A 26,865-nucleotide genomic window follows, 5' to 3' on the forward strand; every position below is an offset into this window, starting at 1 on the left:
GAGTGTCCTTTAATTTAAGGAACACTTAAAGCTTTAAAAAGTATACGTTTATAAAAATATTTTACGTATAAATAGGAATTTCAGTCTTTTCAATCTTTAGTAAGTAAGTTGGGCAGCGAACATTAAAAGGTTATCTATTACCTCTTTTATCAGTTAAGTATGATATTATTATCTTAAGTTTATTTTCACAAACTGCCTGTATTATGTTTTTGTTTCTTTTTTCTTCTTAAATAGAGCCTCGTTCTATTACTTGTGGTCCTATACCCTAGTTACCTCTTTGCAATCTGAGTCTTTGTTACCTGGGAGTTGGGGTACATGACTGCAGCAGTGCCTCCACCCAGCGGGGCACCCAGATTGTGGATATGGGATCCCGTCGAGGACATATCTAGGTGAGCAATAAAATCTGACAGAGAGCTAACTTAAATATAGCTTCAAATTGCACGGTAAAACACCATGCAACGATATAAAAGATAACTAAATGCAGTAAATAGTTTAGATTGCAATAGACAATATGAATCTCACCAACCCACAACCAATACTGCAGGCCCCCGTAGGCTTTACCTTAGCAGCGCCAAGTATCATTAGTTAGTACACATAGTTGTTTAATCCACAATGTGGCTTGATTTATATCGAAATTATCCCCAGGTCAGTAAAACTGGAGATTAAGCCAGGGCCGTCTATATTATTGATTGAACCCTGGGCAAAGCATTTTCTTGGGACCCCTGGGTCCTATCTCCCCCCACTCTCTAGCATACAATCACACCTTTCATCCCAACACAGCTAGGAGAATTAAAGTAGAGAGGTGCAAGAATGTTTTTGGGCCACCCTATCGCATGGGTGACCAAAAGGAAGATCCCCATCTGTCGTGCAACTCCAACAATGCTTTTACAGCTAAGGCTCCACCATCTTATCATGTTTGCACTGAGCAGTGTTTGTGTATTTGAATGTAATCATGCTTTTGTAGAAAGTATGTTTGTGTAAATGTAGGGGTGTGGCAGTACATGGTGTTGGCATTTGAATACATGCATGCATTTATGTGTAGTTTTGGTTTTTGAATGCAGGAGTGTGTTTGCAATGGAAAAAAAGCAGGTTGATGCAGAGTATATTAAATCATTGGTTGATAATATATCCCATGTATATCAATAAAATTGAATAAAGTGATAAAAGTTATAACAATTAAGCAAATGTGTGCCCAACAACTTAGTGCAAAATCAGTGAGCATCCAAGTTAAAATTAGTGGTCTTAAGGTACTCAAAGACACTGAGGCACACTATTATACTTGCACTATATGGTATCCACAAAAACAAATCTAAACAAGGACAAAAAAAGAGAAATCCTGAAGGTAACAAACTCACAAGATAAGAGTTGTTAGGGTACCACTCACAACTTTAAAACTCAGGGAGGATCAGCCCCTTGTGTTCGTTGGATCCTATGGATACACTGTCAGCTGGAACTTCTAGTACAGTGTATCCTCTCACATCAGTCCATCCTATATCTCACAGCAAGACGATTGGATTTCAATTAAAAGTTTGCTAAATAATGTGTGCAGTAGTCGAAATATCAATGATATGATTAAAAAGAAACAAGCATTTATAGTAGAGACTGCAATTAATGGAAATATCCTAATATAATATTCATCCATCTTAGGTAATATAAAAAAATGGTTTCAAACCAAAATAGATATACAACCTATAAAGCATGTATGTGGGCACAGTTGCACCTTACTTAAATGTCTACTAAAATCTATATAAAAATATAAAAAAAGGGAATTATGTTGTTTCTAAAGTATAAAAAAAATAAATCTATTTATTATATAAATGCCAAAGTCCGTCCAAAAGAGCAAAACCAGGAAGTGTACACTTCACAGGATTAATAGGAAATATAGTGGTCATAATAAAGGCTTGATCTTCTAAATCAAATCTTTTCATCAAAGACAAAATATAAATTGGAAATACAACCATAGTAACATCTAAATACTTTAAATCTACATAGTAGTAGAGGGCATTCAGATTCCAAAGGGGTGGATGAACCACACAATGTTTAGACAACTAAAAAAATTAAATTAAACCACCCAATTAAAAAATTATAATTAAAATGTTATAAAAAGTTACACAACTCAAAATCTATGTTGAGGCCGAATGGCGAGACCCCAACCACGCTGCGGCGATTTGTGGGAGTCTACAGTGGTTATGGTGTCTGGTGGAGTGCTTGGAGTCCTCGGAAAGCACTAGGAGCATCCGTCAGCGGAAGGTACCCGGTCGGGGTGCCAGCGGTTCCGTTACAGCGCTTAATAAAAAAAGAGTGAAAATTATATAAATAAATAAAGCAACTTAAAAACGCAAATGTGACAGGATCCCTCCTATCCTTCACCCAATTATAGAAACCATACAGAAAGTATATATAAGTGATTATAAACTTATATAATCAAAAAGTGGAGCATTACAAGAATGTGATTGTGCAATAGTTCAGGGGAATAAACGTACCCCTTAAATATAGCTTACTTGTGACACATAGTGACAGACATACTGACACACATACAGACACATAGATACACAACAACACATGCTGATACACATAAACACATATACAAACACTGACACACATGCAGATACACAGACACACATATACACACACTGACACAGATGCAGATACACACACTGACTATGTACAGATACACACAGATATACAGACTGACACATACACACAAATATACACATACTGACAACATACAGATACACACAATGACAACATATAGTGACAGAATAAACTTACCACTTAAATATATCTTACTCGTATGTGCTACAAGATGTGACTGTGCAATTTTTTAGGGGAATGAACTTACCTGTTAAATATAGCTTACTCGTGACACATATAGTGACAGACATACTGACACTGACAGACATAGTTACACAGACACATACACTGACAGATAGTGATGTCCCGAACAGTTCGCTGGCGAATAGTGATGTACCGAACTGTTCGCTGGCGAATAGTTCCTGGCGAACATATCGTGTTCGCGGTCGCCGCCGCGGGCAAACACATGGGCGGTTCGATCCGCCCCCTATTCGTCATCATTGAGCAAACTTTGACCCTGTGCCTCACGGTCAGCAGACACATTCCAGCAAATCAGCAGCAGACCCTCCCTTCCACACCCTCCCACCTCCCTCCCAGCATCCATTTTAGATTCATTCTGAAGCTGCATGCTTACTGAGAGGAGGGAAAGTGTAGCTGCTGTTCATTAGATAGGGGAATTGATAGCTAGGCTAGGGTATTCAGTGTCCACTACAATCCTGAAGGACTCATCTGATCTCTGCTGTAATAACAGCACCCCAAAAAGCCCTTTTTAGGGCTAGAACATCAGTCTGCTTTTTTTTTTCTGTGTAATGTAATTGCAGTTGCCGGCCTGCCAGCTTCTGTGTCAGGCTCAGTGGATACTGTGCCCATTTGCCCAGTGCCATCACTCATATCTGGTGTCACAATAGCTTAAGCTTGCATTTAAAACCCAAAAAAGTTTTTCACTGTAATAGATTGAAGAAGAGCAGTTAGTTGTCTACCAGCTTCTGTGTCAGGCTCAGTGGATACTGTGCCCATTTGCCCAGTGCCACCACTCATATCTGTTTTCACAATAGCTTATGCTTGACATTTAAAAAGAAAACATTTGTTTTCACTGTAATAGATTGAAAAGCAGTTAGTTGCCTGCCAGCTTCTGTGTCAGGCTCAGTGGATACTGTGCCCATTTGCCCAGTGCCACCACTCATATCTGGTGTGACTATAGCGTGCCTTTAAAAACAAAAAAAGGGTTTCACTGTAAGCTAATAGCAGTTAGTTGTCTGCAAGCGCCTGGGTGTCAGGCCTTCAGCGTGTGCTCTGCCAACCTCAGCAAGTGTAATTTGCCACTCATATCTGGTGTCTATATAGCTGGGGCGGGCTGGGCCGGGGGGCAGGGAGGCAATTGCCCCCCAGGCCGCCCTAAATAATTAGAAAAATGGCCACTGCAGGGCCGGTCCTGGGCGCCAGGAGGAGGGGGTGCCGCGCAGAGCAGCTGGCCACTTACGGTGCCCCAGTAGCAAGGCAGAGTAGGCACCTGCTTGTCCCAGATGGCAGGTGCTTACTCTGCAGCAATATACCGGCCGGGTGAGGAAGGAGGTTATGCAGCGGCGAGGGAGCTCTGCTGATGATCTTCCTGCTCCCTCGCGCGCCCTCTCTGTTGATGTCGGGAGCCGGAATATGACGTCATTCCGGCCCCGCATCACTAAACTGCGCGAGGGAGCAGAGAGGAGCAGGAATATCACGGAGGAAGTCACTGGACCCCGGGGAAAGGACCCAGAGCACTCCTAAAGGTAGGAGCAACAAGAAATAAAATAAATTTGTGTGTGTCTGAAAGTAAGTGTGTGTGTGTGTGTGTGTGTCAGGAAGTGTGTGTGTGTGTGTCAGGAAGTGTGTGTGTGTGTCAGGAAGTGTAAGTGTGTGTGTGTGTGTGTGTGTGTGTCTGGAAGTGTGTGTGTGTCTGGAAGTGTGCGTGTGCGTGTGTGTGTGTCTGGAAGTGTGTGTGTGTGTGTGTGTAAGTGTGTGTGTGTGTGTGTGTGTGTGTGTCTGGAAGTGTGTGTGTGTATGGAAGTGTGTGTGTCAGGAAGTGTAAGTGTGTGTGTGTGTCTGGAAGTGTGTGTGTGTCTGGAAGTGTGTGTGTGTCTGGAAGTGTGTGTGTGGAAGTGTGTGTGTGTCTGGAAGTGTGTGTGTGTGTCTGGAAGTGTGTGTGTGTGTGTGTGTCTGGAAGTGTGTGTGTGTGTGTGTGTGGAAGTGTGTGTGTGTCTGGAAGTGTGTGTGTGTCTGGAAGTGTGTGTGTGTGTGTCTGGAAGTGTGTGTGTGTCTGGAAGTGTTTGTGTGTGTCTGTCAGGGAAGTCTTTCCGCATGGGGCCCTACCGTGCTGCCCAGCATGCCCGGCCGACAGGGGAGATCCTTTGATCTCCCCTGCCAGCCAACGGAGAGGTGGCCTTGTTTTCTGGCCTTGTGCCGGTGAGGGAGATCTCAATTCAATCGGGGAGAGAGGTAGCTGCCTAGGACCCAGGGCTGCAGGAGAGGCCGACCTGTAAGGCAGATCGTTCCTCCCGCAAGCAGGCTGTGTGGAGCGTTGCAGCGCATTACCATTGCAATGCTCCACACAGCATTCTGCGCACAGTAGGACAGGAGATAGCCTGCAGCCAGACAAGCTGCAGGCTGTACAGAATTCACAACTGGACCACCAGGGCTGGCTGTGTCCCAGCCTCTTTCACCAAAGGGACATATAGATTTTATTTAACGTATAGTAGTATTAAAAAACAAAAAACATTTGCTACCTGCACCCCTCAAACACACACACAGCACCCAACACACATATAGCACTCCACACACACGCAGCACCCCACTCACATAGCCCTCCACACACACACACACACACACACACAGCACCCCACTCACATAGCACTCCACACACACACACAGAACCCCACACTCACATAGCATTCCACACACACACAGCACCCCACACACACCGCACCCGTACACACAAACACATACACTGCACCTCTCACTGTTGTGTGTGTATTCAGCCGTCTGTGTATGTATTCAGCCGTCTGTGTGTATGTTTGTGTATGTTTGTAGTCAGCGGACTGTGTATGTATTCAGCACTCTCTATGTGTACTCAGCAGTCTGTGTGTGTGTGTGTGTGTCTATTCGTCAGTCTGTATGCGTGTATTCATCAGTCGTCGTGTGTATGCATTCAGCAGTCGGTGTGTGACTGCATTCAGCAGTCTGTGTGTATGTATTGAATGTATGCATTGCATTTGTTGGAGGTACTTCTAAATATAATCTTCGTTGTATCTATAATTTAAATTTTTATTCCTGTAAGTTGTGTAGGCAGGGCCCCAGTGCACTGCTTTGCCCGGGGACCCATAATGTTGTTAAGATGGCACTGGTGTCTGTCAGTGTGTGTGTGTGTCAGCAAGTGTGTCTCTCAAGTAAGTGTCTGTCAGTGAATGTGTGTGTGTGTGTCTGCCTGTCAGTGAGTGTTTGTCAGGGTTTGTGTGTGTATGTTATTGAGAGTGAGGGCCAGTGTGTCTGTCAGCAGGGCCAGCCTTTGAGGTATGCAAGCTGTGGGGTCATGTAGGACGCAATAACAACAGAGGCCCCCGGCGGCCAACACAGCTCACAAGTTTTGGACACCAGCATATTTAATTTAAACGATTCCCTGGTGGTCCATTGGTGCGCACCAGCAGTAGGTGCAGTCAGATCATATCCCTTGTGGTTCCGGTGCTCAGTTAGTGAGTCAGGGCACAGGCTCAGAGATTCTCAGCCTGCGCTCTAACAACATTGAAAGTCGGAGCCGCAAAGGAGTGGGTATGGCAAAGAGCTACTAATTAGCATAATATCAATATCCGTTATAAAACCAGGAAAAGGTGGCCATGGATGGTGAGCTGATTCAGGGGTGCAATGGGCCACTTGACTGGATTTTCCCCCCAGGCCTGAGGCTGCCAGCCCTCCCCTGCTATATAGCGTGCATTTAAAACCCAAAAACTTATTTTCACTGTAATAGATTGAAGAGCAGTTAGTTGTCTGCCAGCTTCTGTGTCAGGCTCAGTGGATACTGTGCCCATTTACCCAGTGCCACCACTCATATCTGGTGTGACTATAGCGTGCCTTTAAAAACAAAAAAAGGGTTTCACTGTAAGCCAATAGCAGTTAGTTGTCTGCAAGCGTCTGGGTGTCAGGCCTTCAGCGTGTGCTCTGCCAAACTCAGCAAGTGTAATTTGCCACTCATATCTGGTGTCTCTATAGCGTGCTTTTACAAAGAAAAAAAGTTTTTCAGTGTAAGCTAATAGCAGTCAGTGTCCTTAAAGCGGGTGTCAGGCCTTCAGCGTGTGCTCTGCCAACTTCAGCAAGTGTAATTTGCCACTCATATCTGGTGTCTGTATAGCGTGCTTTTACAAAGAAAAAAAGTTTTTCAGTGTAAGCTAATAGCAGTCAGTGTCCTTAAAGCGGGTGTCAGGCCTTCAGCGTGTGCTCTGCAAACTTCAGCAAGTGTAATTTGCCACTCATATCTGGTGTCTGTATAGCGTGCTTTTACAAAGAAAAAAAGTTTTTCAGTTTAAGCTAATAGCAGTCAGTGTCCATAAAGCGGACGTCAGGGCTTCAGCGTGTGCTCTGCAGACCTCTGCCAGTGTACTTTGCCACTCATATCTGGTGTCACAATAGCGTGCATTTAAAACCCCAAAACTTTTTTCACTGTTATAGATTGAATAGCAGTTAGTTGTCTTCAAGCGGGTGTGTCAGGCCTTCAGCGTGTGCTCTGCAGACCTCTGCCAGTGTACTTTGCCACTCATATCTGGTGTCACAATAGCGTGCATTTAAAACCAAAAAACTTTTTTCACTGTTATAGATTGAATAGCAGTTAGTTGTCTTCAAGCGGGTGTGTCAGGCCTTCAGCGTGTGCTCTGCAGACCTCTGCCAGTGTACTTTGCCACTCATATCTGGTGTCACAATAGCGTGCACTTAAAACCAAAAAACTTTTTCACTGTTATAGATTGAATAGCAGTTAGTTGTCTTCAAGCGGGTGTGTCAGGCCTTCAGCGTGTTCTCTGCAGACCTCTGCCAGTGTACTTTGCCACTCATATCTGGTGTCCCAATAGCTTGCATTTAAAAACCAAAAAACGTTTTTCACTGTTACAGATTGAATAGCAGTTAGTTGTCTCCAAGCGTCTGTGTGTCAGGCCAGCTCATCTGCCAGTCAGGTGTCTGTCAAGGACATGTTTGAGCGTAAGAAGCCAATGTCAGAAAGTCCCCCCCTTGCCCGGTGTCTGACAGCTGGCTTGTCTGTACTATTAGCCCGCCAGCTTTTACCATACAAGCTGGTGGAGTCTGAGGCGTTCAAAAAATTTGTAGCTATTGGGACACCACAGTGGAAGGTACCCGGACGAAATTTCTTTTCACAAAAGGCAATCCCCAACCTGTGCTCAATTGTGCAAAAGGAAGAAATTGCATGTCTGGCACACAGTGTTGGGGCAAGGGTCTATCTGACCACTGATACCTGGTCTGCAAAGCATGGTCAGGGCAGGTATATCACCTACACTGCGCATTGGGTAAACCTGCTGACGGCTGCCAAGCATGGAATGCGTGGCTCTGCAGAGGAGTTGGTGACACCGCCACGACTTGCAGGCAGGCCTGCTGCCACCTCCTCTACTCCTCCTACTCCATCCCATATGTTCTGGGCAACCTGGAGGGTCAAGGTGGCTATCCTTTCCCTCGTACACCCGGAAGGCCTGAGTATACCCAGTCTCGCTATCACAGAGCTTATACATCTTTACACCATACCTAGAGCGCTTGGAAGGAACATGCTGCTTGAATCCCAGCCTTCCCTTATACTTCATCAGGGATTCATCCACACATATATTCCTTATCTAACTACTTAACTATGTACAATGTGGGTGTTTGTTCCGTTATGCCCTGTAGATTGTTTAATCTCAGCTTGGTATACCTCAATGTTGGCTGTTGTACCATGGTGTTTGGAGTCGTTGTCTCTCTGCGTCAGAGCAGTTAGGTCTTAGGAGTGGTACTATTCATCCTTCGTGTATATATATATATGTGATATGTTATTGTTCTAACACGACCCCCTCCTCCTCCTTCCTCAGATACGCCTCCCATATGTTCCTGGCTTCCACTATGTGGTGTGGGGGGTGTAGCCGCTGGCAGTTTTTTGTTTCATATGCTAGGTTTAGGGAGATCTGTTGGAGAAGGCTAGATCTCTCCGGTGGCTGTTGTTGTTTCCACCCTCTGGCTATTAATAAGTTGGCAGCAATCAAAATATGATATGTTAGGTCGGCAGGTGCTTTTGGGAATGGGTCAATCGAGATGAAGAGTAGGGCATTTTCTGGTCTCTGGTTGGTTCTCGTGACTAGTGCCCCTTGTATCACCCCCTCAACTGCCTTCCAGTATCCTCTGATGGCCGAGCAGGCCCACCAGATGTGGAGCATTGTGCCCTACTCTATTAAACATCTCCAGCAAAGTCTCGAGGTGTTGGGATATATGGTCGCTAGTCTAGTCGGTACCAAGTACCACCTATATTGTATCTTGTGCATTAGCTCTAGGTGGGATGCGCATCTGGATCTACCTTTATGGGCTATGAAGGCTTGGTTCCATTGTTCTTCTGAGAAGACTGTACTCAAATCCTTACGCCATGCCTCTCTGAATTTGTCTAGCTGCGGTCGTGGCTGTTGGGTAGGATTATTTAGAATTGCATACATGAGTGAAAGCGGTTTCTTGGGCATTGTTCTAGATTCGCATGCTTTCTCTATACAACGCGTATGGGTCGGGGTTGTCAGGATAGTGGAGTTTGTCAGTGCTCCCTTTAGTTGTAGGTAGGAGAATATCACCATTTATCTGTATAACCTAATTGTGGTTTAATCGTATCCCAGGTTTTCAGCAGGATTGCGGTAGTGGCCGGTGTGTCTGGTAGTTTAGGGAGATGTCTATGTGGGACCCAGAATAAGTACCTAAGGCCCTTGGGGCAAGCCCACGTTGATTCCATGTCCACCCATTGTGGTGTGTTGTGGGCTGTGTGTGCCTGCAGGGCGGTGGTCATCAGCGCTGCCCTATAGTAGGTTCTCACCTCTGGTAGTCCTAGCTCTCCCTGCTCTAGGGGTTTGGTGAGTATGCTAGTGGCTACCCTGATTTTTTTGTGTGCCCACATGAAGCTAGTGAGAGTCCTTTGTAGACGTCGCAAGTACGCATTGGGTAATGGGATCTGTAGCGTTCTAGTCAGGTATTGGAATTTTCGGCAGCAGCAGTTTCCCCTTTTTTTTTTTTAAGAATTTGCCAGTAATCTTTTTTTGAAGTTGTTCCCCTCCTCTTGACACGATCAATGACCTGAGAGTCTCCGTAAGCAGGGTTGACCTGTTAGTCCCGTTTTCCATTCAAGTTGTGCATGATGTCCAGGCTAGGTTTCCAGGGACAAATGTTGTAGCCTGTTCAACGAGGTGACATTGCTCGGGTCCCAGGTGTGTGGTTCCTAAAATCGCTGCCATATACACGTCCACTGATAGGAGATGCAACAGGTATTAAACTGATAAGAATAGTACACCACTCCTATCAGTAGGTCCCCTCCATTGTGATTTATGCCCCCCACCCACCGCACAGGGGTGGGGCCCGGGGGGGAGGACAGTAGGTCCCCCACCTTATCTTTATTTACTGAATATTCCCCTGTATAACAATGTGAATATTCCCCATTCTGCTCTGTGTCAGTGTGTATCAGGGTCTCTGAGGACAGGTGTCAATCCAGATCTGCTAAGTGACCCTATGTAGGGGGAACAGTCTCTATTCTGCTCTTTGTCAGTGTGTATCAGGGGCTTTGAGGACGGGGGACAGTCTCTATTCTGCTATGTGTCAGTGTGTATCATGGGCTCTGAGGATGGGGAACAGTCTCTATTCTGCTCTTTGTCAGTGTGTATCAGGGGCTTTGAGGACAGGTGTCAATCCATATCTGCCAAGTGACCCTATGTAGGGGGAACAGTCCCTATTCTGCTCTGTGTGAGGAGGAGGAATGGGAAATGAGTAGTTCGGCATCCAACCTTGTGCAAATGGGGTCTTTCATGCTGTCGTGCCTGTTGAGGGACCCTCGTATAAAAAGGCTGAAGGAGAACGACCTGTGCTGGGTGTCCACGCTACTAGACCCCCGATATAAGCAGACAGTGGCGGAAATGTTACCGAATTACAAGTCGGAAAGGATGCAGCATTGGCAAAATAAATTAAAAAGTATGCTTTACACAGCGTATAAGAGTGATGTCACAGCACAATGGGAATCTAACAGGGGAAGAGGTGAAAGTCATCCTCCTCCTCCCACGACCACGCCATATCTGCCAAGTGACCCTATGTAGGGGTAACAGTCTCTATTCTACTCTGTGTCAGTGTGTATCATGGTCTCTGAGGACGGGGAACAGTCTCTATTCTGCTCTGTGTCAGTGTGTATCAGGGGCTTTGAGTCAAGGTGTCAATCCATATCTGCCAAGTGACCCTATGTAGGCGGAACAGTCCCTATTCTGCTCTGTGTCAGTGTGTATCATGGTCTCTGAGGACGGGGAACAGTCTCTATTCTGCTCTGTGTCAGTGTGTATCAGGGGCTTTGAGGACAGGTGTCAATCCATATCTGCTAAGTGACCCTATGTAGGGGGAACAGTCTCTATTCTACTCTGTGTCAGTGTGTATCATGGTCTCTGAGGACGGGGAACAGTCTCTATTCTGCTCTGTGTCAGTGTGTATCAGGGGCTTTGAGGACAGGTGTCAATCCATATCTGCCAAGTGACCCTATGTAGGCGGAACAGTCCGTATTCTGCTCTGTGTCAGTGTGTATCATGGTCTCTGAGGACGGGGAACAGTCTCTATTCTGCTCTGTGTCAGTGTGTATCAGGGGCTTTGAGGACAGGTGTCAATCCATATCTGCTAAGTGACCCTATGTAGGGGGAACAGTCTCTATTCTACTTTGTGTCAGTGTGTATCATGGTCTCTGAGGACGGGGAACAGTCTCTATTCTGCTCTGTGTCAGTGTGTATCATGGGCTCTGAGGACGGGGAACAGTCTCTATTCTGCTCTGTGTCAGTGTGTATCAGGGGCTTTGAGGACAGGTGTCAATCCATACCTGCCAAGTGACCCTATGTAAGGGGAACAGTCCTTATTCTGCTCTGTGTCAGTGTGTATCAGGGTCTCTGAGGACAGGTGTCAATCCATATGTCAAGGTGTCAATCCATATGCATAATAGAGTAGGGGATCATCTGCTAAATACAGATCAAATGGAAAAACATAGCGTTTAACTGTGTGGGAGTAAATGAAGATGTGTAATTTACAATTGGCCACTCACAAATTTTCAGATGTAAAACAGCCTTAAGTGGAATCTTTTTCTTCAATATCTTCACACTCCCATCAGTCAATCAGAATATTTGCTCAAAGAGAAAATATATGGAGAAAATAAAGTGCAATTCCAGAGTAAAGTAAAAAAAGGAATTTAATAACTTACATATAAGTTAAAAACAATTAGCATATCACCACTGGGCGTCCTACGCGTTTCGTCCTATGATGGGACTTCCTCAGGGACTTGGTGCATCAATAACAGCAGAAATGTCTATAAAAAACATTCCCCCCGCCAGTTCTTATATATCCCCTCCAGGAGTTCATTATTCAATTATTCCCGGCCGGTGCACTTCCTGCTTGGACGCGATGTCGTCATCACGCACGCACGCCCTTTGCGTTCCACACGTGCGTTCCAAATACCCGGAAGTGCATGGCGGTCATAAGTCTTCAGTTCTCCTGGCGATATATGGGCAAAATAGAGGCATATGAGGGGGAAAAAAGGTTAAAAGGACTCTGGATAGCACAATATGTTATGGACAAACATGTCCATTATCATAATATTAGAAACTACAGAAAAATTTAGTAAAAAATAAAGAAATGTATATACACTATATATAAACCGAGTTATATATAGTCAGTGAAATGAAATAAAAATACAAATAAAAATAAAAATAAAAAAGTAAAATACACTAAAACAAGTATATACATCTGAGTTACATTCAAAATCTGAAATAAAGCTCCATATATTTACATCTTCCTTATGTATTAATTCTTACATTCCCCATTCTGAGAATGTGTACAAAACAAACAGATGGATAGCCAAATATCATCACTTTACTTTTCCTTGTAATATATCGGTGATTAAGTGCATAAGGTGGAATCCATTTCCATATATATATTCGTATATCTTCGCACTCTTCCCCTTCATCTCCTATTCCATAATACTTTAAAAAAAATTCTATCTCTATAGGTTTTCAAAAAGCCCCACATTTAATACTAGTGTGGATAAAAGGGATATGTTATTTACAGGGGCGGACTGAGAACCCTCAGGGCCCCCGGGCAAAATAAATCAAGGGCCCCCTTACAGGCCCCACCCATACTCCGCAGCAAGCGCCACCCATGTCCCGCCTCCATGCACCGCCTCCAGCCACACCCTACACAATCTTTAGACACAAGGAACAAAAGTGCAATAATCCCTTCAAGGCCCCAGTAGAGACTACAATTGAGGGCTAATGGGCCATGGAGGGGGGGTCTTTCTAGCAGAGGCTATCTCAGTGTCCTTTAGAGAGTGTGTTAGAAAGAATCCCCTCCAGGCCCTATTAGAGACTACAATGGAGTCTAACAGGCTTGGAAGGGGGTCTTTCTAACAGAGGCCATCTCAGTGTCCCTGCTGGAAACAGTCGCCTCCAGGCCCCAGTAGAGACTACAATTGAGGGCTAATGGGCCATGGAGGGGGGGTCTTTCTAGCAGAGGCTATCTCAGTGTCCTTTAGAGAGTGTGTTAGAAAGAATCCCCTCCAGGCCCTATTAGAGACTACAATGGAGTCTAACAGGCTTGGAAGGGGGTCTTTCTAACAGAGGCCATCTCAGTGTCCCTGCTGGAAACAGTCGCCTCCAGGCCCCAGTAGAGACTACAATTGAGGGCTAATGGGCCATGGAGGGGGGGTCTTTCTAGCAGAGGCTATCTCAGTGTCCTTTAGAGAGTGTGTTAGAAAGAATCCCCTCCAGGCCCTATTAGAGACTACAATGGAGTCTAACAGGCTTGGAAGGGGGTCTTTCTAACAGAGGCCATCTCAGTGTCCCTGCTGGAAACAGTCGCCTCCAGGCCCCAGTAGAGACTACAATTGAGGGCTAATGGGCCATGGAGGGGGGGTCTTTCTAGCAGAGGCTATCTCAGTGTCCTTTAGAGAGTGTGTTAGAAAGAATCCCCTCCAGGCCCTATTAGAGACTACAATGGAGTCTAACAGGCTTGGAAGGGGGTCTTTCTAACAGAGGCCATCTCAGTGTCCCTGCTGGAAACAGTCGCCTCCAGGCCCCAGTAGAGACTACAATTGAGGGCTAATGGGCCATGGAGGGGGGGAGCATTCTAGCAGAGGCTATCTCAGTGTCCTTTAGAGAGTGTGTTAGAAAGAATTTCCTCCAGGTCCCATTAGAGACTACAATGGAGTCTAATGGGGCCTGGAGGGGGGTCTCTCCAACACTCTGGTTCCTATTCACAATATAGCAACACAACATAGCTGATACCTAGGCCAAGTTGGCTCCTCTTACCTTAATTACTGTTGCTGGCTGGCAGTCTGTGGGCTTGCTGGAAGGCTGTGGGCTTACTGGCTGCGGCTGGCAGGCTGTGGGCTTGCTGGCAGGCTGTGGGCTTGCTGGCTACTGCCGGCAGGCTGTGGGCTTGCTGGAAGGCTGTGGGCTTACTGGCTGCGGCTGGCAGGCTGTGGGCTTGCTGGCAGGCTGTGGGCTTACTGGCTACTGCCGGCAGGCTGTGGGCTTGCTGGCTGCGGCTGGCAGGCTGTGGGCTTGCTGGCTGCGGCTGGCAGGCTGTGGCTTGCTGGCTGGCAGGCTGTGGCCTGCTGGCTGCGGTTGGCAGGCTGTGGGGTTGCTGGCTTTAAGCCTAACTGGTGGCCTGTAGGCTGGCTGGCTGTCTGCTTGCCAGCCTGTGGGCTGGCTGGCCTGTGGGTTGGCTGGCTTGCTGGCTACTGGGGCACTCGTAGATTATTTAAAGAAATAATCCATGCACAATAACCACTACTACTCTGTGTAGTCGTTATGGTGCCAGGAGGGCCGGGCCCCCCTCCCAGAGTAAGTAGTCAAACCGTTTAACCCCTTAAGGACACATGACATGTCTGACATGTCATGATTCCCTTTTATTCCAGAAGTTTGGTCCTTAAGGGATTAAGAACAGTTTGACAACTTACCTGGGGTCTGCTGGGATATGAGGCTGTAGTAGGGTATAGGAGCAGTGGTGCAATGTGTAAGGGGTGCAGTCTGTGTGAAAGGTTCAGTGTGTGTGAGGGGGTGTAGTGTGTGAATGTGTAGGGTGTGTGGGGCAATGTGTGTACGAGGGGGCTGTGTATGTGTGTGGCAATGTTAGTATGGGGGGCTGTGTGTGTATGGGTGGGCAGTGTATGTGTGTGTGTGTGAGGCAATGTGTAAATGTGTATGGTGTGTGTGGGGGCAGTGTGTGTATGGGGGGCAGTGTGTGAATGTGTATGGTGTGGGGGCAGTGTGTTTATGGGGCTAAAGTTCACTCTCACCACTGTGACCACCAGGAATACCTGGTGGTCACAGTGTTGAGAGTGAACTCTAGCCCGTAGCTCCAGGGCTAGAGTTTACTCTTGCAAGAGCCGTAACGTTGCCGTGGTAACCGCGGCAACGATCTGTGCTCGCGCAAGAAGGACCCAGAGGAGCTGCAGGCTGAGCTCCCGGGTCCTCTCTTCCTCCCTCCCCTGCCGGATGCCCGCACGGTGCCTGCGGACAGGGGAGGGGGCAATTGCCCTCCTCTTACTCCCCCCTCCCCCTCTTCTTACCCCCTTCTTACTCCCACTCTCTTCTTACCCCCATTCTTACTCTCCCCTCTTCTTACTCCCCCCTCCCCCTCTCCTTACTCCCCCTTCTTACTCTCCCCATCTTCTTACTCCCCCTCCCCCTCTTCTTACTCCCACCTCTTCTTACTCCTCCCTCTTCTTACTCCTCCCTCTTCTTACTCCCCCCTCTTCTTACCCCCTCCCCCCTCTTCTTACCCCTCCCCGCTCTTCTTACCCCCCTCCCCCTCTTCTTACTCCCCCTTCCTCTTTTTACTCCCCCCTCCCCTCTTCTTACCCCCTTTACTCCCCCCCTCTCTTCTTAATCTCCCCTCTTCTTACTCTCCCCTCCCCCTCTTCTTACTCTCCCCTCCCCCTCTTCTTACTCCCCCCTTCCTCTTTTACTCCCCCTCCCCCTCTTCTTACTCCCCCCTCCCTTCTTACCCCCTCTCTCTCTTCTTACCCCCTCCCTCTTCTTACCCCCCCTCCCTCTTCTTACCCCCTCCCTCTCTCTTCTTACCCACTCCCTCTCTCTTCTTCCCCCCTCCCTCTCTCTTTTTACCCCCCTACTCCCCTCTCTCTTTTTACCCCCCTCCCTCTCTCTTTTTACCCCCCTCCCTCTCTCTTTTTACCCCCTCCCTCTCTCTTTTAACCCCCCCCTCTCTTTTAACCTCCCCTCCCTCTCTCTTTTAACCCCTCCTCCCTCTCTCTTTTAACCCCTCCTCTCTCTTTTAACCCCCCCCTCCCTCTTTTAACCCCCCCTCCCTCTCTCTTTTAACCCCCCTCCCTCTTTTAAACCCCCCTCCCTCTCTCTTTTAACCCATCTCTTTTAACAACCCCCCCTCTCTTTTAACCCCCCCTCCCTTTTAACCCCCCCTCCCTCTCTCTTTTAACCCCCCTCCCTCTCTCTTTTTACCCCCCTCCCTCTCTCTTTTTACCCCCTCCCTCTCTCTTTTAACCCCCCCTCCCTCTCTCTTTTACCCCCCTCCCTCTCTCTTTTTACCCCTCTCTCTTTTTATCCCCCTCCCTCTCTCTTTTTACCCCCCCTCCCTCTCTCTTTTAACCCCCCCTCCCTCTCTTTTAACCCCCCTCCCTCTCTCTTTTAACCCCCCTCCCTCTCTCTTTTAACCCCCCCTCCCTCTCTCTTTTAACCCCCCCTCCCTCTCTCTTTTAACCCCCCTCTCTCTTTTAACACCCCCCTCTCAACTCCCCCTCCCCCCTCTCTCTTTTAACTCCCCCCCCTCCCCTCCCTCCCTCTCTCTTTTTACCCCCTCCCCGTAGCGTGGCCGAGAGGCTCTGCGTCCGCGGTGCCGACCGGATTGATAGGAAGGTGCACACACACTGAGTGTGCACCTTCCTGTCAGTCCGGCCGGGTACAGGAAACAGAAACTCCTGTTCCGCGCGGAACAGGAGTTTCTGTTTCCTGTACCCGGCCGGACTGACAGGAAGGTGCACACTCAGTGTGTGTGCACCTTCCTATCACTCCGGCCGGCACCGCGGACGCAGAGCAGCTCGGCCACGCTACGGGGAGGGGAGGTGAGAAGCTGCAGCCGCCTGAGCGCTCTTAAGAGAGCGCTCAGGCGGCTGCAGCATTTAAAGGGGCGGCCGGGCCCCCTGATGGCGGGCCCCCCTCCCGGCCGGGCCCTCGGACCATGTCCGAAGTGCCCGACCGGTCAGTCTGCCCCTGGTTATTTATATGGCCCAATATTTAATGCTGATGCCACTAATAGACTGCATCAATTGTATATATTCTTTCAAGATTTTTTAAAACAGAATTTATTAGTGGCACCCTTATGTGGATATTAAAAAATATACGTAAAAATGGAGTGAAGAGAAGGAAGTGCGACATTCATATAAACAACCAAAATTAATCCTCAAAAAAACTCCACAAGTCAATGTCCAGATTTAAACCCCAGGGTTGGAGTGTCTTTAGTTTATTTATCCAAAATGTTTCTCTTTGTGAGAGTTTTTTGGTTAGATCTCCTCCCCTACAGTAAGGATCCACATGTTCAATGCCCACGAAAGAAAAATTTTGCCAACCGAATTGATTGCAAGAGTTGCAATGCAGAGGTACTATATGTTTAATTGATTTTTTTCTAATGTTGTTTTGATGTTCCAATATTCTTTCTTTAAGTTTTCTACAGGTTCTTCCCACATATTGTTTCCCGCATGGGCATTGAAGCATGTAGACTACATTTTTGGTATTGCAATTTATGTTAGATTTTATTTTGAATTTCTCTCCGGTTGTAAAGCTCGTGAATTGTTTCTTTTGTGTGAATTTTTGATTTTTACATGCTTTACAGTTGTTGCAAGGGTTAAAACCCTTGCAACAACTGGTCTGCCCTTTCGTTGAATTTTTAGTGCATAACTGGGTGCAAGAATGTTTTTCAAATTTCTTGTTCTTCTAAAGATCATAGGCGTTTTTTTGGGTAACACTTTACCTAGTATGGGGTCTCTGCATAGGATATTCCAATGTTGTGTGTTATATTGCGTAATGAAAGAGAAATTGTAGTCCCTTTGGGGGATTTTCTTAGGTTTAGATGTCATTAGGTCTTTTCTATTCTTTTTTTCTATTTCTTCGATTTCTTTATCCAGCATAGTAGGTTCATATTTTTTTGCTATAAATTTATTTTTTAAATGCCTAACTTGCTCTCTGTAATCTGATTTTTTTGTGCAATTTCTCCTCACTCGTATTAATTGGCTCTTTGGGATTGTTTCTAGCCATCTCTCCTGATGGCAGCTCTTTCTGTGTATGTAACTATTACCCTCAGTTTTTTTGAAAAAAACATTTTGACTCAATCTTATTGTTCTCCACAAAAAAGCATACATCTAAAAAAATAATTGTGATAGCATTCATCTCGTATGTTAATTTTAGACCATATGTCACGGTGTCAATATGTCATATGTCAGGTGTCAATCCATATCCATTGCGATATAGGAATGTTAGGTGATTTATGCCCTTTATGGATTAAAACCAGACTCTGCATCAACTATTTAATTTTCCATGAGTGTTTTGCCATGGATCCCCCTCCGGCATGCCACAGTCCAGGTGTTAGTCTCCTTGAAACAACTTTTCCATCACTATTGTGGCCAGAAAGAGTCCCTGTGGGTTTTAAAATTCGCCTGCCCATTGAAGTCTATTGCGGTTCGCCCGGTTCGCCCGTTCGCGAACATTTGCGGAAGTTCGCGTTCGCCATTCGCGAACGGAAAATGTTATGTTCGTGACATCACTACTGACAGATATACTTACACAAACATACATTCACTGACAGATATACTGACACATTCACAGACACACATAGACATATTGACACACACATATATACTGACAGACATATTGACACACAATCATACACACACACAGACAGACTGACACATACACACACACACTGACAAACATGCTGACAAACAGACATACACTTACAGACATACTGGCACACACATACACAAACACACTGACAGACATTCTGACACATGCACAAACAGACTGTTGCGGTCACCGGCCCGCCGAGCCTCACGGCCGTGCCTAACCGGCACGGCCACGCCGAGAACACGAGCTTACCTGCTCGTCGGCGAGCCGGGAACCGCTCTTTCCGTTCTTCCGGGCATCACGCCCGAATCAAACATGGCGCCGACCACGTGGTCGCGCCTAAGAGTAGCTCCGCCCCCGAAAATTATACCAACGTGTGCGTGACGTCACGACGTCAACGCACACGCACGTTTTGGGGTCAGAGGTCGCCCTCTGACCAATCATAGCCTAGAGAGGGGTATTTAAACCCCTAGCTTTCCCCATTACTTTGCCATGTCGTGGTTTCAGTTTCCTGATTTCCTGAGAGTGCTATTTCCGTGATTCTGATTTCCTGGTATCCTGATCCTTGGCGTTTCCCTGGTTATTCTGATCTCTGGTTTCCCTGACTTGGCTTGTTTTATCGGTATTGAGTATTTTCTGGCTTCCTTGACCTCGGCTTTCCCTTTGACCATTCTCTGTCTCTAGCGTATTAGTCCGGCCATTCTAAGGTCTGGTTTACGCTCTATCCTGTTATTTTCCTTTTCTTACCTATGTATATGTTTACATAGTTTCTGCGTGCTGGACCACATTACTAGTCGTGACATTACGACATGGCCATGGATCCTGCAGAACTATGCAAGCATATGATCGCCTGTGAGAGTAGGGTGGAGGATATGGACCACAGGTTAGACCAATTTGCCCAGGCATTTCAGACCTTGCACCAGAGGACTGCCTATTTAGAGGTCCCTCCGGTACCACCTGTGGTTCCGCCACCTGTAGTGGTTCCCGTACCACATAGACCACCGTCCATAACCTTGTCACCGCCCCCTCGCTATGGAGGTGATTCTAAGGAATTCAGAGGTTTTTTAAACCAAATTGAATACCACTTTGAGGCCTCCCCAGGTTCATTCCCAACAGATAGATCAAAAATAGGCTATCTGATGAACCAATTAACTGGAAAAGCCTTGACCTGGGCTAACCCCTTATGGGAAAGTGGTGACGCAGTAGCCCGTGATTACAGTACTTTTCTTACGGCCTTTAAGGCTACGTTTGAACCTAAAGGCAGGGAGAAAAACGCTGCCAAAGCCCTTATGAGAATCAAGCAAGGCAGTCGTTCTGTAGCCGATTATGCAATAGAGTTGGTTGATTGGACCAATAGTGGTCTGGTGGCTGCTTTCTCTGAAGGTCTAGCTGAGAGTATACAAGATGAGACTGCAGCTAGAGACCTTCCGGTTAATCTTAATGAGTTTATTGCCTACATGATAGACATTGATAACCGGCTCAGAGAGAGAGAGAAAAACAAACAACGTAACAGACGTTCTAATTTGTCCATAGCTCCTCGTTTCTCTAACCCAGTGGTGAGTAGCCAAACGCCTCTTCCAGAACCTGAACCCATGCAATTGGGTAGCACTAAACTCACTGAGGCAGAGAGACAACACAGACGTAAGGAGGGGTTATGTATGTATTGTGGCAAGAAGGGACATCTAAGATCGTCATGCCCGGTTCGGCCGGAAAACTTGCACACCTAAGGCACGTACGGGGACCGACCTTAGGTGTGATGTATATGTCCCCTAAATTGACTAAGAACCGTTTCCTTGTCAAAGTAACCTTATCTTTCAAGAACACTACTGTTCAGTGTGAGGCTATGATTGACTCTGGGGCAGCGGAGAATTTCCTAGACAAGGAATTCTCTGCAAAACATCTCCTGCCCTTAAGACAAAAAGAGAAACCGATAGCAGTCGAGGCCATTGATGGAAGGCCTCTTACCCAGCCTTTCATCACACACGAAACTCTGCCAATCACTGTTTCAGTGGGTATTCTCCACTCTGAAGAAATTACCTTTCAAATCATATCTTCACCTACAGTTCCGATAATACTCGGTTTCCCTTGGCTCCTGAAACACAATCCACGTTTGGATTGGATTGAAGGAGAGATTGTGAGTTGGGGTGAGAGATGCAAAGGTGTTTGCTTTAAGCAAATCCCACAACCTATTGGTACCATTAATGTTCCTGTTGCACCTCCCTTGACCACACAAATTCCACCGCAGTATATGGATTTGAAAGAGGTATTTAACAAGGTCCAGTCAGAAGGGTTACCTCCTCATAGACCTTATGACTGTACCATAAACTTATTACCAGGGACTATGCCTCCCAAGGGAGGAGTCTATGCCTTGTCCCCCCAGGAAAATCTTTGTTTGGAGGAATATATTAAAGATGCTCTCAGAAAGGGTCATATCCGTAGGTCCTCCTCACCAGCCGGGGCTGGATTCTTCTTTGTCTCTAAAAAAGAAGGAGACCTACGCCCTTGTATTGATTATAGGGGTTTGAATAGGATTACCATAAAAAATGCCTACCCTATTCCCCTTATACACTTCTGAAGAAGCCTATCAGGCGAAACGCGTTAAGTGGAACTTTTTTTATATTTTATATATTTTACCATATACTATTTTGTTTGTTATATTAAAGTATACTTTTTTAAAGTTACTTTTTATAGTTTCAACATTTTTTTGGTTTCCTGGATCCTGTATATCCTTGGTGGGGATTATACCACCTAAGCTGTTCATACTAGAGCAGGTCATTTGCTCTAGAAAGTGTAAGTACAATACTATTCATCACTTAATACAATATTAGTACTTACTTCACCATATTGCTGCTATCTATCTTTTTTTATATCTACCAAGCAAATTGCACTTTGAAAACATCTGTGACAACCACTACAAATCCAGAGACGGGGATTGTACCGTCCAAGCGCTTCACAGCAGAGCTCTGTTATAGCTCATTTAAATGTGAGTGGACTGTACAAAGCCATATAACTACCTGTCTTTAAAATAACATGTACTGTATTGCACTATGATTTTTTATCTTAATTCTCTTTTGAGGTTATGATTTATCAGAATATTCAAGGATACATGTATGTATTTTTCTGCATATATATAAATCACTAGGCGCGGTATACGCCACTTCTGTTTTTTCTATTAATCATTCACAAGGTTGGGGAATCCTTGTTTGGTATACTGCTGCCCGATTACTATAGTGAGCGCCTATTATTTCTTTCTTCTTTCCTTATATCAGAGCTGTTTGACAGATTGAGGGGAGCTCGAGTCTTTACCAAGCTCGATCTCCGAAGCGCATACAATCTAGTCAGGATTAAGGACGGTCACGAATGGATGACCGCATTTAACACCAGAATGGGACATTACGAATACCTGGTTATGCCGTTTGGATTATGTAACGCTCCAGCGGTATTCCAGAATTTTATTAACGATGTCCTAAGAGAGTACCTTCACATGTTCGTTCTAGTGTACTTGGACGACATTCTCATCTATTCCCCAGACCTAGAGACACATCACGAACATGTGAGAATTGTACTAAAAACCCTGTTACAGAACGGCCTTTACTGTAAACTGGAAAAATGCCAGTTTGACCAAACGGAGATACAATTCCTTGGATACGTTATATCTCCGTCTGGTTTCCAGATGGATCCCCATAAACTGGAGGCAGTCTTATAGTGGCCATTACCCAAGGGCCTTAAAGCCACTCAACGCTTTATAGGTTTTGCGAATTACTACCGCAAATTCATAAAGGGTTTTTCCTCCGTGATTTCCCCTATAACCAATTTAACCAAAAAAGGAGCAAATTGTACATCTTGGCCCAAAGAAGCAAGAGAGGCATTTGAACTGTTAAAATCTTTATTTTCCTCAGCACCTGTCCTGACCCATCCTGATCCAACCAAACCATTTATCCTAGAGGTGGATGCATCAGAGACAGGAGTTTGAGCCATTCTGTCTCAAAGAGAAAGTCCTGATACACCTTTACATCCTTGTGGATTTTACTCTCGCAAACTCACACCTGCAGAGAAGAATTATGACATAGGGAATAGGGAACTTTTGGCCATTGTACTTGCCCTTAAGGAATGGAGGCATCTCTTGGAAGGTTCCAAAGAGCCACTTTTGATCTTTACTGATCATAAGAATTTGGCTTATATTGGGGACGCTAAGAGACTGTCCTCTCGTCAGGCTAGATGGTCATTGTTCCTCTCCCGATTCAATTTCATAATTACGTACAGGCCTGGTACTAAAAACACCAAGGCAGATGCACTTTCTAGGCAGTTTGAGACAGATGAAGCTCCGGAACAGGTGATATATCCTATTGTACCTCCTGAATGCCTCATTGCCACTACAGTTACCGAAGTGTCTTCTCCACTCTTCTGTGCCATAATAGCAGATCAAACTCAGGCCCCTGTGGGAAAACCTCCGGACAAACTGTATGTGTCACCTCAGTTTAGAAAGAAGGTACTAGATTTGTTCCATGACAACCTCACAGCAGGCCATCCTGGAGTTCACAAAACCCTCTCTGCCATCTCCCGGAGGTTTTGGTGGCCTGCTCTTAGAAACGATATCAAAGAATATGTTGGGGCATGTCAAATATGTGCCGTTTCTAAAGTTCATCCTAGATCGCCTCCTGGACTCTTACAACCACTGCCCATACCCAGTGCTCCTTGGACCCACTTAGCCATGGATTTCATTGTGGATCTACCCAGTTCAAACGGGTTTCATACAGTCCTTATGGTTATCGATAGGTTCACAAAGATGGCACATTTTGTCCCCCTTAAAAAATTACCATCTGCTCAAGATCTAGTTCAAATATTCTTGAGAGAGATCTTTCGGTTGCACGGTGTACCTAAAAGCATAGTATCTGACAGAGGTACCCAGTTTGTTTCTAGGTTTTGGCGTTCCTTTTGTAAGCAATTAGGCATTGAACTCTCCTTTTCGTCGGCATATCACCCTCAAACTAATGGAGCAGCAGAGAGGGCGAATCAGTCTCTAGAAGCCTATTTACGTTGCTTTATAAATGCCAATCAGTCTAACTGGTGTGAGCTCTTACCCATGGCTGAGTTCGCCAGGAACAACGCCACTCATGAATCTTCTAATCATAGTCCATTCTTTGTAAATCAGGGTTATCACCCCGCTGTTTTTCCTTCTGAATTCTCAGACACGGAGATTCCTGCCTTGAACACCCGTTTGGAATCAATTCATGATACCTGGGATTCCGTCCATTCAGCTTTGCAGAAAGCTTCATTACGAGCAAAGGCCCAAGCTGACAAAAAACGGGGCGCTAATCCTGTATATCTTCCAGGTGACAGGGTGTGGCTCTCCACAAAACATATCAAGCTTAAGGTCCCGTCCATGAAATTTGCCCCTCGGTACATAGGTCCCTTTCGAGTTACCCAACGTATTAATCCAGTGACCTATTCTTTGGCACTTCCGGCTCATATGAGAATTGCAAATACTTTCCATGTGTCTCTGCTCAAGCCCCTTACTTGCAATCGCTACACCAGGTTATCCACTCCTCCTCCGCCCTTGGTAGTGGGTGATCAAGAAGAATACGAAGTCCGTTCTATCATGGACTCCAAATTATCCAGAGGTGTCTTGTCATATCTCGTTGACTGGAAGGGTTATGGTCCCGAGGAACGTTGTTGGGTTCCTGCTGACCGGGTCCATGCGCCCCGTCTTATCCGGTCATTTCACAACCGCTTTCCTCTTAAGCCGGGTCCTTCCCGCTCGGTGCGCGGTCTTCGAGTGGGGGGTACTGTTGCGGTCACCGGCCTGCCGAGCCTCACGGCCGTGCCTGACCGGCACGGCCACGCCAACAACACGAGCTTACCTGCTCGTCGGCGAGCCGGGAACCGCTCCTTCCGTTCTTCCGGGCAACACGCCCGAATCAAACATGGCGCCGACCACGTGGTCGCGCCTAAGAGTAGCTCCGCCCCCGAAAATTATACCAACGTGTGCGTGACGTCATGACGTCAACGCACACGCACGTTTTGGGGTCAGAGGTCGCCCTCTGACCAATCATAGCCTAGAGAGGGGTATTTAAACCCCTAGCTTTCCCCATTACTTTGCCATGTCGTGGTTTCAGTTTCCTGATTTCCTGAGAGTGCTATTTCCGTGATTCTGATTTCCTGGTATCCTGATCCTTGGCGTTTCCCTGGTTATTCTGATCTCTGGTTTCCCTGACTTGGCTTGTTTTATCGGTATTGAGTATTTTCTGGCTTCCTTGACCTCGGCTTTCCCTTTGACCATTCTCTGTCTCTAGCGTATTAGTCCGGCCATTCTAAGGTCTGGTTTACGCTCTATCCTGTTATTTTCCTTTTCTTACCTATGTATATGTTTACATAGTTTCTGCGTGCTGGACCACATTACTAGTCGTGACATTACGACATGGCCATGGATCCTGCAGAACTATGCAAGCATATGATCGCCTGTGAGAGTAGGGTGGAGGATATGGACCACAGGTTAGACCAATTTGCCCAGGCATTTCAGACCTTGCACCAGAGGACTGCCTATTTAGAGGTCCCTCCGGTACCACCTGTGGTTCCGCCACCTGTAGTGGTTCCCGTACCACATAGACCACCGTCCATAACCTTGTCACCGCCCCCTCGCTATGGAGGTGATTCTAAGGAATTCAGAGGTTTTTTAAACCAAATTGAATACCACTTTGAGGCCTCCCCAGGTTCATTCCCAACAGATAGATCAAAAATAGGCTATCTGATGAACCAATTAACTGGAAAAGCCTTGACCTGGGCTAACCCCTTATGGGAAAGTGGTGACGCAGTAGCCCGTGATTACAGTACTTTTCTTACGGCCTTTAAGGCTACGTTTGAACCTAAAGGCAGGGAGAAAAACGCTGCCAAAGCCCTTATGAGAATCAAGCAAGGCAGTCGTTCTGTAGCCGATTATGCAATAGAGTTGGTTGATTGGACCAATAGTGGTCTGGTGGCTGCTTTCTCTGAAGGTCTAGCTGAGAGTATACAAGATGAGACTGCAGCTAGAGACCTTCCGGTTAATCTTAATGAGTTTATTGCCTACATGATAGACATTGATAACCGGCTCAGAGAGAGAGAGAAAAACAAACAACGTAACAGACGTTCTAATTTGTCCATAGCTCCTCGTTTCTCTAACCCAGTGGTGAGTAGCCAAACGCCTCTTCCAGAACCTGAACCCATGCAATTGGGTAGCACTAAACTCACTGAGGCAGAGAGACAACACAGACGTAAGGAGGGGTTATGTATGTATTGTGGCAAGAAGGGACATCTAAGATCGTCATGCCCGGTTCGGCCGGAAAACTTGCACACCTAAGGCACGTACGGGGACCGACCTTAGGTGTGATGTATATGTCCCCTAAATTGACTAAGAACCGTTTCCTTGTCAAAGTAACCTTATCTTTCAAGAACACTACTGTTCAGTGTGAGGCTATGATTGACTCTGGGGCAGCGGAGAATTTCCTAGACAAGGAATTCTCTGCAAAACATCTCCTGCCCTTAAGACAAAAAGAGAAACCGATAGCAGTCGAGGCCATTGATGGAAGGCCTCTTACCCAGCCTTTCATCACACACGAAACTCTGCCAATCACTGTTTCAGTGGGTATTCTCCACTCTGAAGAAATTACCTTTCAAATCATATCTTCACCTACAGTTCCGATAATACTCGGTTTCCCTTGGCTCCTGAAACACAATCCACGTTTGGATTGGATTGAAGGAGAGATTGTGAGTTGGGGTGAGAGATGCAAAGGTGTTTGCTTTAAGCAAATCCCACAACCTATTGGTACCATTAATGTTCCTGTTGCACCTCCCTTGACCACACAAATTCCACCGCAGTATATGGATTTGAAAGAGGTATTTAACAAGGTCCAGTCAGAAGGGTTACCTCCTCATAGACCTTATGACTGTACCATAAACTTATTACCAGGGACTATGCCTCCCAAGGGAGGAGTCTATGCCTTGTCCCCCCAGGAAAATCTTTGTTTGGAGGAATATATTAAAGATGCTCTCAGAAAGGGTCATATCCGTAGGTCCTCCTCACCAGCCGGGGCTGGATTCTTCTTTGTCTCTAAAAAAGAAGGAGACCTACGCCCTTGTATTGATTATAGGGGTTTGAATAGGATTACCATAAAAAATGCCTACC

This window comes from Pelobates fuscus, chromosome 1 (genome assembly GCF_036172605.1).
Source record: "Pelobates fuscus isolate aPelFus1 chromosome 1, aPelFus1.pri, whole genome shotgun sequence".
In the NCBI taxonomy this organism is placed as follows: domain Eukaryota; kingdom Metazoa; phylum Chordata; class Amphibia; order Anura; family Pelobatidae; genus Pelobates; species Pelobates fuscus.